The 19,916-nt window shown below is 38.9% G+C and overlaps 1 long non-coding RNA gene across 1 annotated transcript; it reads left to right on the top strand.

Moving 5' to 3' along the window:
• The first annotated feature begins 3,308 nt into the window (after nucleotides 1-3,308).
• Nucleotides 3,309-4,151, top strand: LOC124777941. Its single transcript, XR_007015808.1, has 2 exons — nucleotides 3,309-3,903; nucleotides 3,985-4,151. It is a non-coding gene; the product is annotated as an uncharacterized LOC124777941 (long non-coding RNA).
• Nucleotides 4,152-19,916: the final 15,765 nt, after the last annotated feature.

The following is a 19,916-nucleotide window of genomic DNA, read 5'->3' as shown; positions in this document are numbered from 1 at the left end:
ATTAAAACATCCTGAGACTTCAATTATCCAATAATCAATTGGGAAAATTACAGTTTTGTTAGTGGTGGCATGACAAGACATCCTGTGAACATTATTACATGCCTTCTCTGAAAAATACTTCGAATCAGATAGTTTGTAATTTGTGATGGAAATATATTAGATCTAATGGTAATAAATAAACCTGACCACTTTGAGGGCATCTATATTGAAACTGGTATTAGTGAGCATGAGGTGGTTGTGCCAACAGTAATTACCAAAGTACAAATGTCAAATAAGTAGAAAGATATATATGTTCTATAAACAATATAAAAAGTGCTACTGTCATATCTCAATGAGGAACTTGTTTTTTAAGCACAGGATAGAAGCATGAAGAGGAACTGTGGCTCAAGTTTGAAAGAATAGTTGACTGTGCACTGGATAGATATGTATGCAGTAGATCAGTTCATAATGGATGGAACCTTCCATGGTGTGCAGTCACTGCAAAGAAACTTGTAAAGAAACAAGAGACTACTGCATAATAGGTGTAAAACAAAGCATAGGGCTGTAGATAGAGAAATGCTGACAGAAATGCATTTAGTGGCTAGAGCAATGCATGAAGCCTTCAGCGACTGCCGTTGCAGAATGTTGTCAAATGATATTTCAAAAACACTGAAGAAATTGTGGTCATATGTAAAGGCTGTTAGTGGCACCAATGTTAGTGTCCAATCACTCACGGATGAGATAGGAACTGAAATTGGAGATGTCACAGAAAAAGCAGAAATGTTTAACTCCATTTTCAAATGTTGCTTTACAAAGAAAAAAACGAGGGGAATTGCCCCAATTTAATCCTTTTACTGCTGGAAAGACGAGTGAAATAAGTGTTAGTATCAGTGGCACTGAGAAAAAGCTGAAATCATTAAAAGTGAGCAAAGTTCTAGGGCCTGATGGATTCGCTATTAGATTCTGTACTGAATTAGCATCTGAGATAGCCCCTGTTTAACTATAATCTATTGTGGAGCCCTTGGGGGCGGGGGTGGGGGTGGCGGGGGGGGGGGGGGGGGGTTGTAGAAGCGGTCCACATAACTACTGTCCAGTATCTTTGATATCAGTTTGTTGTAAAATCTTAGACCATATTCTGAACTCAAACATAATGAGGTACCTCAAACACAAGGGCCTCGTCCATGACAGCCAGCATAGATTCCAAAAACATCGGTGATGTGAAACCCAACTCTCACTTTTCTTACATGACATACTGAAAGCTTTGGGCCAAAGCAGTCAGGTAGATGCAGTGTTTCTTCATTTCTAAAAAGCATTTGACTCGGTACCACATCCACAATTATTACCAAAAGTATGATTGTAGGGGGGTATCAAGTGAAATTTGTAGCTGGACTGCTGAGGTTTTTCATAGGGTGGATGCAGCAAGTCATTCTGGATGGATAGATGTTGACAGATGTAGAAATGACTGTGGGTGTGTCCCAGGGAAGTATGTTGGGTTGGGAAAAAAATTGAAAATGTGTGGTATGTTCTGTGGGACCAAACTGTTGAGGTCATTGTTCCCTAGGCTTACACTCTACTTAATCTAACTTACATTAAGGACGACACACACACACACACACACATCCATCCATGCCCAGTGGAGGACTTGAACCTCTGAAGGGGGGAGCTGTGTGAACCATGGCAAGGCGCCGTAGACGGCACAGCTGTCCGACACGGCCGGTAACCTTGGACTTTTTGCTGATCATGCAGGTGTCTGTAATGAAGTACTGCCTGAAAGAAGGTGCATAAATATTCATTCAAAACTTGGTAAGATTTCAAAATGGTGTGTAGGTGGACAAATTGCTTTACATGTTCTGAAATATAAAATTGTGCACACCACAAAATGGGAAAAATTTGGTATCCTATGACTATAACATCAATGAGTCGCAATTGTAATCAGCCAAGTCATACAAATATCTGGGTGTAACACTTTTTAGGGATATGAAATGAAAGGAGCACATAGGCTTTGTCATGGGTAAAGTAGGTGATAAACTTTTCTTTATTGGTAGAATACTGGGATTGTATAGTCAATCTACAAAGGAGAATTCTTACAAATCTCTGGAGTGGCCAATCCTAAAATGTTGTTCAAGTGCGTCGGAACCACATCAAACAGAATTAACAGGGAATATTGAATGTATGCAGAGAATGGCAATACGAATGGTCACAAGTTTGTTTCATCCATGGAAAAGTGTCACTGAGATGTTGGATCAACAAAAAGGACAGACTCTTAAACAGAGGTGTAAACTATTCTGAGAAAGCCTATGTATAAAATTTCAAGAACCAGCTTTAAATGACAACTAGGAATATAAAATAACCCCCCTCCCCCCCCCCCCACTCCCATAGGTATTGTGAGGACAAAATTAGATAGGCTAAATTACAACACATACAAGGCATTTAAACTGTCATCCTATGGAGAAAGATCCATTAGCTGGTACAATGGTACCTACACTCTGCCGTAGACTTAACACTGATTTGCAGAGTATGAGTGTAGATGTGTGACCTGGGTTTGAACACAGCCACAACCTAAATTCTGAGTAGAAATAATCAGCAGTGGCAGCCAAAGACTGAGCATAAGAATTCACACTTGCTCTGCCAACAACCTTGTCAAAGAGTGCCGATGAGAGGAAGAGGTTCAGATCATTCTCTCGCCTTTGGGGTGGGAACTACCCCTAAAACAGCTGTGATCAATAGAATGAGGATGCAGAATGCAATAGAAACCACTGTACTAAAGAGAGACAATGTGTATCCACAAGACATGTGGCCTGTAATAGAAAAAGTGTCATTATCTCTCCATTGGCAGAAGATTCCATATTAGTACCTCATTTGGACCTCCAGGAGGGGATTGCCAAGGGAAGGCGACCATGAGAAAAAGATGGAATAACCAGTGAAGGAATGACATTCTAAGAGTTGGAGCATGGAATGTAAGAAGTTTGAATATAATATGAGAACTAGACAATTTGTGAAAGGAAATGCAAAGGCTTATTCTAGACACAGAGGGTTTCGGCAGCTTTCAGTGGAAAGAAGACAATTAAATCTGGTCAGCTGAAGGTATGGTAAAATGAATAGCAAAAGAAAATTGTGTAATTGGAGTAGGATTCACTATGAATAGGAAAGTAGACCAGAGATTGAGCTACTGTGAACAGTTCAGCTATAGGCTTGTTCTTACCAGATTTAACAGTAAATGAACACCAATGAGCATAGTTGAGGTATACATGCCAACGTTGCAAGCAGAAGATGAAGAGAGAGAGTGTATGAGGATACTGAACAAGTAATTCAGTACGCCTATATAAAGAGAGATGAAAATTAATAATGGAGGAAGACTGGAATGTGATTGTGTGGTACGGAATAATGAAAGGTTTACAGAGTAATGTGGGCTTGGCAGTAGGAATGAGAAAGGAGAAAGACTAATTGATAGGGACCGGAAAAAATCGTTTAAACGATAACGCGAATTCGGCGGTTTTTAAGAAAGTAACGCAGAATCAGTGATTTTCAACAAAATTTCTCTGTGTCTTCGTAAGAAGTCAGTGTATGATGTCAGTGCCATATTTAATGTTGAAATATTCCATGTTCAACTGTCGCACTACTTTTAGCAGTCGTGACGTCACTAGTGGCCTTTCAGCTATCGACTTTTACGACCACGTACGAACGACCACTGTGTGATTTTCGATTATTTCTTTCTTTTGTAGTGTATGTGTCGCAGTCGGCAGTATGCCGTTTCAGAGCAATGGCGGCATGAAAATCTATCATAAATACATCATCCTGCACATTAAATGCAGTTAATAATGCAGAAACGATATAAGGCTTGAAGAAATGTGATCATTGAGACAGTAGCCGATTGAGTAACCCATAACGTAACGGATATGTTCGTGTTTTACGATATGAATGGATGTAGGTTTGTGTCCCACTGCATGCTAGTATGTATTTTTGTTTCCATCGTAGCATTGTCATCACGGTCTGGTCTTTTGTTAGGAATGTAATGCAAGTATTTGGAAGGAGGTGGGCGTTAACACTGCCAACACCGTCATGAATCATTCAGCTTACGACTCTACCACATTTTACAGTAAAAGTAAAGGAAAAAATCCGAAAGTGTAATACAAGTATGTTCTGCAATAAATGATGTTAATATTTCCATCTGATTAGAGATCGAAGAATGAAATAAATATTTGGATGTTTGTTTCCGAATATGTGATGAGTTTCGAATGGTTGGTGTGGCTGGTATTCTACAGGACAGCATTAATTTCTGGTACGGAAAAGAGCAGTTGTAAATTTCATCTTCTTGGTTTCCAGCACGCAGGAATAATAACAGGACAGCAACTTGAGTTAACCAGTTTGATGTAATAAAACAGCCAAAGTTGCAAAATTCAGATACTTTTGTTTAATCAACGACCGGTTTCACATATCAGAACCCATTCTCAAACCATCCGAACAAAGAAAAAGGTGTACTCTGTGACAGCACACAAACCACGTTAATATTTATTTTTTAAATACTTGCAAGACTACAGAACAAAACAACCTAGGTATTTCAGTTAAAAATTTTATTTGTGCTTAGACTTTCCCAATTTTCTCATCTTTGTATCTTATGTTAGGGACAAACCATTAATAGTTAAAAAATAATAATGTTAAGTCTGCAACTGTAAGTTCTAATTATCACACCTGAGGTACTGGAACAGTGTATCCCACTCCTTCACACTTATAATGAATGAATGTATTGTAGGGCTGTTAGGAATGTACCCAACTTCAGCACTACATACCCTGAAATAACGAAAAACTAATTAGTGAATCTTGCTCTTGTATAGTATCTTATTATTTTAAAGGTTCAGATAACTAACAGACTGTTCTTTTTAGGTGCTGGTAACATCCAATGTGTTAAAACAATGAGAGAGACTATTGTGCCTTCAGTACAACAGCAAAGGAAAACTGAGGCAACGGAACAATTAGCAGGGAAACTGTTGTTATGTTAGCAGACGAGGCCACTGACAGAAGAGACCGTTGTGTTTTTGCTGTTTTGTTGAGAACTATTGAAGCTTGGCATGAGCAGAAACTTTTTGTGGCAAGTGTCAAAGTTCTCAATGCAGCAAATTCGACACATTGTGCTCGTGCTATTTTGAGGGCTCTTCAAACATATAATATACAGTATGGTAATGTTAAGGCAGTAGTGAGTGACAGTGCTAGGGATATGAACAAATATGTCGACTCCTTGAAAACAATAATAGGTGACAATCTAATGCACGTTCAATGCTGGGCACATAAAATTAATCTAATTGCTAACATTTATTCCAAGGAACTTAGTGAGTTAAATACTACAATCAGTTATTTAAAGAGTGCTTTTTTAAACACGAGAAAGAGGAAACATTTATATTTGCAGTTTCTTAAAGAGAAAAATAGAAATCCAAAGGTTTTTCATATTCCAGTTTTAACACAAAGGAACTCTTCGCTCTCCACAGCCATCTACATAGCAGAATATTTTGAGGTAATGATTGAATTCTTCCGCAATGATTATATGTGAGAGCTGTCAAATGCAGGCATTGATTATATTATTTCACTGACAGATAATTATGTAACTAGGATTCTTTCAGAAGCCACGTTTATGGCATGCCAGAGACTTGATGAGCATGGCTGTCTTCTTAGAGACTTCAAAGCATCCAATATCACATGAACTTTGTTCAAAGTTGAAGCATCTTGAAGTACCCTTCAATATTGTGGCAAAAGGAATATTTGGCAATGAAACCAGTGAGATTTTAAAAACGATAAAGAGGGAGGTGCTTCTGGCAGAAATTAAGGAGGGATTGAAGCGAACTGGACTGCACCTCCAAACGAGATTGTCGACTCTCATGGCCACAGATCCAAGTAGATCAGTTGTCAAAGCCTTGGATTCTTGGTTTGATCCAAGGACAATAATTCTCAATCCTGTTAACTCCGAAATGACCAGGATCTTGCAGTCTGTACCTGGGATGACTGTTCTCAGCACTGCAGATATTCTGAAGGGGTATCAATCTCTCCAGAATTTTGTTCAGAACCAAATGTCAATGCAGTTGGAACATGTTGACATAGTGAAATGTCTCCAGGCAACTGCAGTCGACAATCAGTAATTTGCAGCAGCAGCATTGAAAGCTGTTTGGTTCCCATGTTGCAATGTTGACAGCGAGAGGCTGTTTTAAAACTATAACGAAGAACTAACATGTATGCGGAACAATTTCTCTTAAGACAACAGAGATTAGAATACATCCAACAAATAATTGACAAAACCAGTTGCAAGTGCTACTTCTGTATGAAGAGATTGCTGCTGTAAAGAAATTTGTAGTGAGTTGCAGCAGACTAGTGAGAAGGCACATGACTCAAAAGAAAAATAGATTATTCAATCCTTGCCCTGCAAACAGAGTATTTAATATCTGTCTGTAGGTCATTTGATATGCATTATGAGACTAAAAAAAGGAATTTCCCATCAGCCTATCTTCAGTTTCAGAAATAATTTGCTGTTGGATATCATGTTTTGAATCTCCCCAACTTCTTTGAATTCAGGCACTTAAGTTACTTACAGTTGTTAATAGCAAATGTAGGAACACACTAGTTATCTGTCGCAAGTGGATATCTTTTTTTAGAATATTTGACTACAGCTGTCTCAGCAGTTCTGATTTTCCAGTTTCCCCATTTGTTGTTGTTAGTCACATGTCAATAGGGTCATAGCGATTCTCTCTCATTGCTGCTTATCAGTCGTTAGCAACTCTCTGATTGCTGCTTATCAGTCGTTAGCAACAGCATCAATAAATTCAACCAACTGGAAGCAATAGCTGCAGTGCTAGACTTGTGTCTGGCACAAGTAGACAGGCACAACCCCTGTTATGTTTACTGCCAAGCAGCAGTGCCACAGTATTGAGTTGGAGAGCTTGTGTATCTGAGCAACGTGGTGTTAAAGAACAGTCAAGTCAAAAAGTTTAAGAAGTTTTGGAAAGGACCATATCCAATCTTGGGGGTGTTGTCACTAGTCACTTTTAAGCTCCAACTGCCATTTCGTTCAATTGTCGATCATGTCAATTGTGTAAAGCCATTTCTGTGTAGATTTCCTGTAGCATTGCAAGAGAATGAGGACCAACCAAGAGGCAGATCTGCTGTTCTTAAATGTGTGTAGTGTGTGTGAGAGTGTAATGTGTATGTTTATTTCAGCCATGTGCTTATGTGAATGTGTTGTGAAAATTTATTATTACACGAGCGCACAAGTGAAACTAAACCTTTAATTCCACAGGTTACCACAAGAAACTCATTTATTCTATGTTGATTGTTAAATCTAGCATTTAAACTGATTAACCATGTTCATTTTTATTCTAATGTTTGTTATGATAGTGTATTCAACCAATGCTGTAGTAATAGTGCCACAGAGAACGGGTGTTTTGTTTGAACTACGATCAGACATGGTAGTTTCAACAAGTAATGCAAAACTTGTACTCAAATACAATCGGAGTGAATCCAACAACAGTTCAGTTCTGTAAAGAAGCAGATTGATCTAATTCGTTCTGTTAAGGGTAATGATACAGTTCTGGAAATGGGAACATCTTGGTATAATAACTGGATCACAGCCAAAATGCAGGTAGAGTCTATATTTGCTAATTATGAACAAGAGATTTACTGTTTTTTTAAGCTTTTGCCACACAAAACTTTAGTTAGGTGTAAACGTGCCTGGTTTGATTTTGGAGGGAGTATCCTTCGTCCTGTATTTTGTACTAGTCGAGAGCTACTGGAAGTTAAAGGCAAAATATTAGCTCTTGAACAACAGTCCAGGACAAATCCAACTGATGTCTCTAATGAAATTATCATATTAAAGAATATGCAAAGGACCAGTACTAACCACACAGTTTTCATTGAACAGATTGCAAAGCAATTTATCTCATATTTCCACATACTTCGTAATGAGACGAACGCAAATATCCAAGAACTATTCCAAGGATTTAATGCTGTTAGTGCACACTTAAACACTATTTTGTTAAGAATTACTGATAGTTTATCAAATGCTAGACTTGATGTCCTTAACGTAATAAAATCCTTAGAAAGTAGTTCAAATGATTGTTTGAGCAGTGTACTACTACAACCAGAACAATTTTTACAGATCTTGCTATCAATTGAACGAAAGCTAGGTGCAACATATACTATGATTTACCCTGCTAGCTCTTACAATTTATATGCTTACTGCAAGTTAACCACCACACACTCTTTAATGATTGAAAATGAATTAACTGTTATTGTTTCTATATCCATTGCTAGATAAAAGCATAATTTTGAAATGTATAAGATTTATACTTACCCTGTGAAATGGAGACCGGCGGGTATTCATGTAAAGTATGTACTAAATGATTATGATCAGCAAGGATCGAAGATATTTTGTGACCTTAAACGAAAATTATTTCCATATGTGTAAAAGTTGTTATAAGTTAATTTGCCCTGAATCGGCAGTATTCTTAGATAGTAGAGTGTACAGCTGTGTGAAAGTATTGTTTATGAATCATCCCCCAAGAGATGATTGCCCTAGAAATTTAATGCATCTTTATCATCCATTTCTTAAACGATGTTCTGAAGGTACAATTTTCTCATTTAACTCCACCCTTGATGTCACATTTAATGTGAAAATTATGATACACCTGAGTTACCCTTTATACGCAAATTGAATAATAGTGGATTAATCTTGAATGCTGCACATTGTGATTTATCATGTGATCTATTTGATATGCCTAGTGTATTGCCAACTACATTTCATGCAACTGGATATTTGCCATTAACCAGAATGTTATCTGTTTATTATAATGATTCATACATATTAACGTATGGAAAACTTTCCTTATCAAGTTTTTCTGAAGACAATGATTTAATCACGGTTATCTATGAAAATATAATTTCTTCCAGTAATGAGTTAAACTTAATTGAAGCAGCAAATAGAATTAAGTCGTTCAATCCATCCAGTAATGTTAATGAATTTGTGATCGTCAGTATTGTGTTTTTATTGCTTTTATTAATTTGTCTTTTGTCAACAGCATTTGTCATGTATGAAATTGTCATCCTGAAAGCTCGCTTCTCTGTGCTGAACGTTGTTGTGTCTGAAAACGAAATACATGTTTCAATGCCTTCTGATGCCACAAATGGCGAAATGGATTCATAACGCCCAGGAGGTCGTCTTGAGCAACCTATGGTAGCTCTTTCTCTCTGGGAAGAGTGATGTAAGGGACTGTGGATTTGCAGGTAGCCGTGCAGTATGTGTAAACTTGAAATGCTGACAATTTGCTTGGTCAGTAGATGTGCGTCCGGCCGCAGTGCGCCTCAGGACAGTAAGCCACTGGCCGTCGTTGGCAGCGCGCCATATAGCTAACACGGTCTAAGTCGCGAATATATCTCTTTTCTTAGCTCACCATGGAGCCTTTCGATACGATCGTAATTAGCTGGTGTTAGGATGTCACACACAGTAATGATGGGTGCGCGTAGTGTGTGTGTTTTATAATCAGCCTTTTATTAATAAACTGTTTAACCTTACTTCTCAGTGTGCACGTATTTCCGTACCTCGGGGACCCACTGCTTACAAATCCTGACAAATATTTCCTGCAATTATCATCCGGGGCAACAACACAAGCAACCTCCTTACAATAGTCATAAGAGTCCCAGTTCTTATCCCGTTAAAAACCTGTGAAATATCAACTTTTAAATAATTTTCTTGAAATAAAAACACTTAAATATATTAAACTTTCGCCCTTGGTTGAAAGTTGTAATTTGTTTTCATAGCAGCCAACGTAGAAAATCAGGTTTCGCAAAGGTAGATTGTTGAAAAAGGTAATAGTGTACGAAATGCTCTTGTTTTCGGCGCAGGAAAACTCATCTCCATCCTTGCCCAGCATTCAAAGAGGGATTTATTATTAAACTGTTTTCTGATTTTGCCACTTGCCGTGAATTCTATGAAGGTTTTTTCTTCGGCAGCTGCGAGACCTACGGGAGTGTTTTCGTACGCTACGTGTGTGACAAATGGCCCTGAGCACTATGGGACTTAACCTGTGAGACAGTAAGTGGTTTTGTTAGTTGCGGGATAGCAATAAATTTACTTATACTTGGTAATTTGTAACGTTCGTAACTTTAGCTTCATAATACTCAAAATAGTGCACATTATTATATATACTGATATTGTATAAGGAAGGAGGAGAGAACGGTGAAAATTGGGTCTCGGATACTGAAAGTTTGAGGAACAATGATGTACCCTACTATTTTCTGGTTTACAGATCGCTTCAAGCAGTGTGGAAAGTGAAATGCGAGGAGTATATGTACATCATCTTTTCTGTATCAATAATATGTAACTAAGTTCTACAGCTCATTAAAAAATTCCGTGTTCATCCCTAAAAAAAATCTGATAGTCATTTGGCTCTGATGTAAGTTATGTTAGAGTGTCAGTATGGTTGTGTGTAGAACGGCTTCCAAAGCATCGCCACTTCTTGCATTCGATTTGGAGCGATTGTAATCGCAATACTTGCGAATTATACATCATCTAGCGCGGATCCGCTCTTACAGGTCACAAATATTGCGCAATAATATTGTGCCATTTTTCGTCTCGTAATTGAGCGTGTGAGGGCTCTTTCAATGGCTAAAACGGTTTAAAGTTCAAGATGCAGCTTGCCCCCAACTGCTTTCAGGAGCATCTGAACTTTGATATTTCATTATTTCATATAATTACTGATTGGATTAAAAAATTTAAAATGATGTCATAATCTACTTATTAAGACGTATAAAGGTCAAGTATTAAACTTCAAACTGTGTATGTGTCTTGAGATACAGTAACTCAAGGCGCGTATATTACTCAGACTATATTAGTTCCAATATTTGAGAATGACAACAGACAACTTCCAACAAATTGCACAAATAATTTCAAACTTTTTACAGATATCATCTCGCTGACATTATAACATCCACAAAATGATGAAAGGAAAGAAATTTATCGTTAACTACGTTTTCGCTGGCCATGTAGTAAAACTTCAATATCGGGCATGATGTTTTAATATATTACCTATTTTTTACTAACTCTTCTTGCAAAAGATTTTGCAAACAGCCTTTACACATACCACTAAAACTACTTGTAATCTTTGTCATTGTACGACATATAGTTCAGGAGAAATAACGTTTCATACAATCGAGGTGGATGTCACTGGTAGTCACTGTTGGCATGGAAGGCTGCTACACAGAAGATTGGGCGAATGCGTACAACAGCGATCGGGCGTTTCCGTATGACGTCAGTGCCGAGAAGCGGTAGGAGCCCGACACATATTCTCACGTTCGAATGTGGCTTAAACTATCATTATTTTTTTAAAAATGCGGGTCAGCGTAATGGATTATGGATGCATCAGAAACATACATATTCAGAAGCTAAATGCTGCTACTCCCTACGACCACGAAACATATACGTGGCTTTTCTTGTAACGAGATTGCTATTGATCTTGACATTTACATTCCATTAATATTTTCTATTACATAACTTGTAACTCACTGTGCTTCATTTTCGACAGTACTGCGTACACAACAATCGTAAGACTTTCTGTATAGTGAAGACATTTTGTACGACAGAATCGGCAATAGCGTTTAACATCTCTCTGGCGCAGGTGTGCAGCAATAAGAAAACGCCTTAATTCCAATTATTTGAAACATGCATAATTACAGACAAGCTTGCTATTAATCGACACACTTTAATCAAAATTCCAGGATAACAAAGAAAAGAATTAGATACCCATGTTTTTAAAGTTGAATATTCAGATAATTGTATACCCACCATGTTTCTTACATAAATGTTTTCCTGGGCGTAGAGTTTAAAAGCAATGCTTTGTTGTATCTTTCCGACTCCATCTTGTACAAAGCATGACCTAGTAATTCGTATTGTTCTCAACTTATTGGTTTCTGTTATTAAGCGGCAGTTCTTTCTCTCAGTGGTGATAGCTCTTTCTCAGTTTTCTTAATTTAAACGTCTGTGCCTTGATTCACTTTTTTTCCTCCTCGGTTGTGCCGTAGTAGTGTGTTAAGTGCACGTTTGGAAGTTTCATGAGGATTCTTTTATCATTTCTTGGTGATACGTGTTGACTAGAGGATGAAACAGCAGCTGAAGTGGCTTTAGTAATGTGTACTGTAGGCACAACAGCCGGCTTGAAGATCTTCATTAGGGGAGTTTCAATAACTCGGCCTGGTGGTCTCGTAAATATTCGTCCTCTTTAAAATGTATTTTGCAGATAGTAAAAGTTTCATTGTTAATGCCCTTATTTCTGCAGAGATGAAACCACCGAGCATCTTTCTGGGTATTTCTTAGTCTATAGCTACATGACTAATCTGCACTTCAGAATTAAGTGCTTGTCAGAGGGTACATCGAACTCTTTCTCTACCTTTCTGTTAACGAACAGCACTTGGGAGAACAGTTTAGTCTTTCAGTTAGAGCTCTGATTGCTATTATTTTATTACGATTGTCGTTTCTTAATATGTGAGTGGGAGCCAACAAAATATTTTACAAATAGCAGAAGAAAGTTCGTGACTGAAATGTCGACTCTACGAAAATGCTCTTTTGTTTTAATGATTACCACCCCAACTCACGTATCACATCCCTGACGCTTTCTCTCTCTCTCTCTCTCTCTCTTTCTCTCTCTCTCTCTCTCTCTCTCTCTCATTTTTCGCGATAATAGAAAATGAGCATTCCTCCTTTGCACTTTTTCCGTGTCCTCCGTCAATCCCTTATATTTAAGAAACAAATTATAGCGCGTATTTCACAATCGACGACATTTTCATTGATTTGAACCATTTTAAATACTTACAGACAAACTCCCATGAAAGCGAAAACTACCATAATAGTGCTTGCAGGCAATGAACAGTTGGAGGTACCTGTGAGCACGCGCTGTATGGTGATCGCAAAGGTCCAACGGCCGTATTATAGAAAGGTGCTTCGTATTAATTATTTAGCAGACAGTAATAATTGCAAACTACGGCTTTTCATAGATGACGTGACTACATGTGAAGAAGCATTATAGCATTTAAACTTAACTAACATCCAATGAGATGTTGATTAAACGTAACCTGGTGCAAAGACTGACAATTACCTCTGAAAGAATACAAAAATGGGTGGAACAAATTGATACTATTTTGTTCGTCTCACACGAGAATGTCACGAATGTTGGAAAGCCTGAATTGGGATATGCTTAAAGATAAAAGCCAATTATTCCGCGTAAACCTGCTTAAAAAGTACCGAGAACCAGTATTACTTTAAAAATCCAAACAAATTCTTCATCCTGATATTTTATCGCACTTGTAGAGACCGTGGTGACCCGATTAGACCAAATACGACATGCATAGAAGCATTTAAGAAGACAGCTCACACGCAATGCAAATATTTTAGACCCTGTCGCCTCAAGCAGGGCTGACCTTACCGACAGCGTCAGTGTAGAGGAGGGATTAGCAATCATGATGTCATCATACCGACGATGGTTACGAAAGTTAATAAATCGGTCAAGTAGGCTAGGAGAGTATTAATGATATAAAAAGCGTATTAGCATTTGTTAGCGTCCCACTAAGACAATGAATGGACATCGTTTACCTCCAGTATGATGAGCATAGAGGGAGTATGGACAAAGTGTGAACTGGTTGTGAATGGCGCTCTGGTGACGTATGTGCCTGATAAGTAGATTATGGATGGAAATGACCCTTCGTGGTTTAATAATCAAATTCGTAAAACGCTGAGGAAACAGATTGTCGTACTATCGTTCCAAACAGAGCGCTGAAAAGTTGATGGGCAAAAGTCGGTAGAAATTTGTGCGTCCGTAAGAAGATCAATGCGCTAAGTGTACAACTTTCACCGTCATACCTTACTGAAAGATCTTGACGTGAACCAGAAAAACACAGATCATACGTGAAATCACTAAGCGGGTCGAAAGCTTATATATAGTCACTTGTCGACCAGTCTAGGTTGGCGATAGAGAACACCAAAAGGGAGGTTGACGTTTTAAGTTTCACATTTAAGAAATTATTTACGTCATTTGACGGTCGTACACTCTCCCGCATGGAGGACACAGAAACTGATATCCGTGGCGTACAGAAGCAACTGAAACAGTTGAAAACAAACAACTCGCCAGGTCCAAATGGAATCTCATTGTCAGTCCAGTTTTATAAACAGTACTCTGCGTCACTGGCCCCTTACTTAGCCTGCGTTTATCGCCCATCTCTCACCCTGCGAGAAGTCCCAAGTGACTGGGAAAAAGCGCAGGTGACTACCGTACGTAAGAACGGTAAAAGATCTGGCCCGCATATTTACAGATCAACTTCTTTAACATTGGTTTACTGCAGAATTCTTGAACACATTCAGATTTCGAACATAATAAATTTCCTTGAGACAGAAAAGCTTCCGTCCGCAAATCAGCACGGGTTTAGAAAGCATCGCTCGTGCGAAATTCAGCTTTCCCTTTTCTCACATGATAGCCTACAAACAATGGATGAACAGCCTCATGTACTGTTGACGAGGGTCGGAGCATACCGTTAAGGTTCCCAAACACGTGAGTGGCCCGAACACTTTTTAACTAATAGAAAACAGTACGTTGTCTTCGACGGCGGGTCTTCATCAAAGACATATGTACAATTCTGTACCGAAATGAGCGATATGACCAACACCTTCAGAGAATTGTGGTTAAGTATTCAAACCAGTATCCCCAGCAGAAAACATACAGGAATGAAACATTCACAGTTTTCTTAACTCAAGCTAATTAAGAGCACATGGCTCTCCATAAGCGTGCTAAATTTTGCGTCGTCTGCTGTCAATCCACATGTCCACAATTAATTTAGACTGAACTTTCTTACCATTAAAAACAATATGTCCACAATTAATTTACACTAAGAACTTTCTTACCATTAGAAACAACAACTCTAAACAATTGTTGCCAGTCAGCCTCAATGGGCAGCATTACCCAGAGGAAGGCAAAATGTGAATGAGAAACTGTCCACTGAAATAGTCAACTGTATCTGAGAGAAGAATTATTCAGTGATATCTACACCACGGAGACAGTAAGAAAGGACCTATTTAACTACAAGGATGTGCAAACCTCCATGAATAACAGTGTAGCACAAAAGATCACTTGCCACGACTGTGGCTCGTATTACATAAAGAAAACGGGGAAAATCGCATGCACTAAAGCCAAGAAATATTATAGAAGCTGGGAGTTGCAGAAAACGGGCTGCATTTTCGCACAGCATCCTTATGTACGAATAACTGATATTCTATACATGCTGAAATAGTGCACTCAGCACTGGCAACACAGATACTTTCAGAACTAGAAATATCATAAAATACTGATACTGCGCTCCTTTCACCACTCCTAGATACCACCAGACTAGCTAAGGAATCCCAGGTTCATTGTTCGCCTCTCCCACACACCCAACGATACTCAATTAATTTATCTGCATCCATAATTCCTTCTTTAAACACAGTGAAAATTAATTAAATAACTCTGACATTCTGTTGCTTAGAAAATCAACGTTTGATCTGTTAGGTGGTACTCCATCAATGTCTCATATCCTCACTTAATTTCTGTGTTTTACATTGTGGAACCATGCTGTTTGACGACTTACTGTACATGGTTGTTGTAGATTCCTTGTTTCATAGTTCACTAGAATATGTGAATAACACGTTTCAAAAAGGGACAGATAAAATGGAATGGTACCTGAAATCTAAGCTGTATGAAATAAAATAAATGTTTTGTAAAAAAAATTATTTTTTGTGATTTCTTACAGGAATATCATTGTGATGAGGACTGTAGCTTGCAACATAATTAGGAGGTGATTGGATTTGTAAAGGGGATAGAAAGGTAAGATTTTGCAATTCTGGGTTAGATGGTCTTTGCATGGAATATACTTTTGTAAATAGTATGTTTGGACTTGGTATTTACGTGATGTCTAAGGTGTTAAGTGAAAGCACTATGATTAACGATGTGATCAAAAGCCGATGGGACTCTAAAAGTACACGGACAGGAACGTTGGGTCCGTAATGTTTCGGATGCAGAGGGTTTTTGTGACCTGCAATTCAGACCTGGAGCTCAGTTCCCATTTTACCTCCTTGGCAGTTATACGGAAAGTGTACCTATTAATCGTAGCTTTTTGCATCGGGGATAGCGTGGAATTTGGAACTACTGTAAGAGACTAAAAGAGGGGAAGGATGAATGGTTCCAAAGGTTATGTGGGGGAGGGGGGATTAGTACGCATCAGCATTAGACAGAAGTCAGAAACTGAAGGCCTCGTAAATAGTGGGCTTTTGTGTCCTGTGTATTAAGTGGCAATGAGATTAGTAGTTAATGACGTTATGGTTGGTTCTAGATCGAACAAAGGAATGGGTCTGAGTAATAATTGGGTGAGTGGTTCTACATCTACATCTACGGGCCACCTGGCGGTGTGAGATGGAGGGTACCTCTCGTGCATCTGTCGATGACTCTCCATCCAAGATAACATACTACGTCCTCCTAGGAAAAAAATTCTCAATCCAGTCACAAATTTACTTGATGCCATACTGTCGAACTTTCAATAATATGCGTAGTCACAAATTTGTTTGATACCCTATACTGTCGAACTTCCAATAATATGTGTATCAGTGGCAGGCAGGAAACATTGCCTTTATCCATGGCTTTCGGGATGCCAAGTGAATGAAGCTCGACTTGGGTTTCACATGATCGATGTTTCCGAAATCCATGCTGGTTGGCATACACGTCATTCTGTTAGAGATACGTAATTACATTTGAGAGGTTTTTCAAGCCGACTTTTTGTTACAACAGAAGATGCGAGACGAAAGACAGCCCATGCGGTGACAGACACAGACACGGCGATTATTTCAGGCAATGGCGATGACAGGCTGCTTCACACGGGACAAATGCAAGCGACGACGGTAATAGGCATTTATTTCGACCCGCTGCATGAGGGATTCCCACCCTATGATGAAAGCTGCTTTCATAAAAAAAAGTCCTGTCGAATTGTCCACTACTGGTTTACAAAGTAAAATCAACATGGAATATAGGGTGCGAACAAATAGTTTTCGTTCGAATTGCGTACAGTGCTCAATCGGAATACTAATCAGCTAAAATCACAATGAGCACTGAGACAATCATTCAACCAACGCACCAGTTTGAAGACACCGTTTTAATGGAACACCACGTACTGCTGCATGCAAATGTCCGTAGCTGCCTACTGCACAGCCTCCTCCGAGAGGAACCGTCGACCTTTCGAGGCCTTTTTTAGAGACGCAAAGCCGTGATCATCGTATGGGAATAGATCAGGACTCGGATGCACGGATGTCTCCCACATGTCCGTAATGGATGAGGCCGACGTACATAACTGACTGGAGTCTTGCATCGGATTGTGACCAGTACGTGGCCTGGCGCAGCATTTCACAACGATGGTTTTCCAGACATGCTGTTCCATACACATCCTACGTTCTCTCATGGATGACTACGAATGTTTGACTTTTGGCAGCCAAGAAAAGAATAGCAGCACGTTGGTCTGTTTGCTCAGGTCTCCGCATTCACCGCACGTACGTCGGAAAGACACGAATGACACACTGATCCCTTGCCTGGATGTCGGTGCTTGTATACCTGAATCAGAGTCAGTCTACGTTGCATATACGCTGCAGCAACGTCCCCAAACGGAAACTTTTTATCGCCCCTTACACATCTCTCTCTCTCTCTCTCTCTCTCTCTCTCTCTCTCTTCTCACTCACTCACTCCATGACGTCCCAGAAAATCGTTGTCGGCCTGGAGATCTGTTACAACGAATGCTACAACCAGTCTGAAAGAAATTCTGCTGCCAGTTGTAAATTGTGAGCCTACTGGGAGGTTCCTTGCAATGAACCCTTATTGCTGACTTCGTTTTTCCATACAAAACACTAGACAAGCACGTTCAGGCCCTGTGAAGTTTGTCATTTTGATTTCCAACTTTCTGCAGTTACTAGTTAGGGAATTCGGTAGTACAACAATATCTAAATGAATCTCGAAGAATTTTTCTACAAAATGGCACCTTAACCGCATGTGTAAGTCGCCTCAGTAAATTTCTATGTGTAAGTGGCGTTGAAAAGTCCGTTTTGGAATCACCCTACATCACGTTCACCACCCCCACCCATTCCACGAAAGACTATCAGAATTTCCTGCTGATATTTTTGTAATTTTTCATATCAGTTCACCAAAGCAGTTCGATGAAACTCTCAAAATTTCTCGAGAAACTCACTTTAATGTATTCCGAACGTCTTCAATACACTACAGTAAGGTTATTTTTCGGCAGGTAACGTGGCTCCGAGGTAATACAAAGACGTGTTCAAATTATTAGTATAAATGATTATTTTTGATACTCTCAAGGTTTCTGGTGTAAAAATGGGACAGAAAAGTGGAATAATTGATTTGTTTTAAAAGTCTGATTGATGCCACGAAATTCCCTTCCAAGCAACGCACAGATCGCTGAATTTTTCACAGTTGGTAACATTTGTCATTTCCCTCCAAATTGTGTTGGTGTTAGTTATCTGTGTACATGCTTTGAAATTGGGTTTATAGTAATGTTTTATGTTTCTGTGGTGTACTTCAGCTTGTTATTTATTCTATCAACTTCCTGCTACATTAACAAGACATTATGTAGCTTGTCAACTTGCATGTTTGTAGCTATAGGAATAAATCGTGGAGTTTCAATGGAAAGTGAGGTTATGAGGAAGACAAAAGATGTTGCACCTCAGAAAGTTTCGGCTGTGGTAGCACTTCTTGCAGAAAACTGTTATACACAGTAAGAAATTGCTAACAGAATGAGAATATCACAGAAAACAGTCAGCAGAATCAAACTTTCGGCGGAGCAAGGTGGTGAATCCAAGCCAAACAGGATAGGAAAATGTGGATGTTAAAAATCAGTCATAGAAGAATGAGAAGACTTGCAAAAATGGCAATAATGAATCATGAACTTACTTCTACAGTCATGAACCATCAGCTGAAAGGTTTGGGTGTTGAAGTTTCACCTGTAACAATGAGGAGGAGGCTGTTTGAATGTGGTTTAAAGGCATGCTTACCAAGGAAAAAACAGAAGGTCACACCTGCCATGAAATCCAAACGATTGCAGTGGGCTAAACAACTTCAGGAGTGGACAAGTGAGGACTGGGCTAAGGTATATACAATGATATGGTAAATTAAGTAGGTCTGATCTCCAAAGTTAGGAGTTTTGGCTTGATATTGTGGTGTTTTATTGATGCTGAAGAAATGCACATTTGAATTTTGGGACTGTTGAGATCTCCTATGCTACTATTCGTAACTTTTATAACCTATAATTTTGTACATGTGCTTCAAATATGCTTCAGTGTTGAATCTGTATTCACTGTGATGGAAGAAAGCAGCCAGTATGCTCGTCGCGGACCTGGAGAACAGTTCAAAGCTGAGTGTGTGCAGCAATGTGTGAAGCATCCAACTTCCATTATGGTCTGGAATGTGATGTCCGTGAAAGGTCCTGGCAGATTACACATTGTTGAAGGGAGAATGAGGCAAGAAAAATACGAAGAAATCCTTGAAAAGGAACTTTTCCCCCAAATAAATGTGTAGTTTCCTATTAAAGATGCCATTTTAATGCATGATGGGGCACCTTGCCACAAAGCCAAAAGTGTTTTCAAGTACTTGGAAGAAAGGCAACTGAAAGTGTTGCCCTGGCCAGAGAATAGTCCTGATATGAACCCAATTGAAAATGTGTGGCCTGTTGTGAAATAGAGGATATGGAAATTTACAACAACCACCAAACAAGAAATCATGGAGATAATAGAGGAAATCTGGTACCATGACAATGATATTAAAATGTCATGTGAAAAGGTACTAAAAGTATGCGAAACAGGAGAAAAATATTGATTAAGAATAAAGGCATGCATACCAAGT

Source organism: Schistocerca piceifrons, chromosome 2 (assembly GCF_021461385.2).
Source record: "Schistocerca piceifrons isolate TAMUIC-IGC-003096 chromosome 2, iqSchPice1.1, whole genome shotgun sequence".
NCBI lineage: Eukaryota > Metazoa > Arthropoda > Insecta > Orthoptera > Acrididae > Schistocerca > Schistocerca piceifrons.
This window is presented reverse-complemented; position numbering and strand designations above follow the sequence as displayed.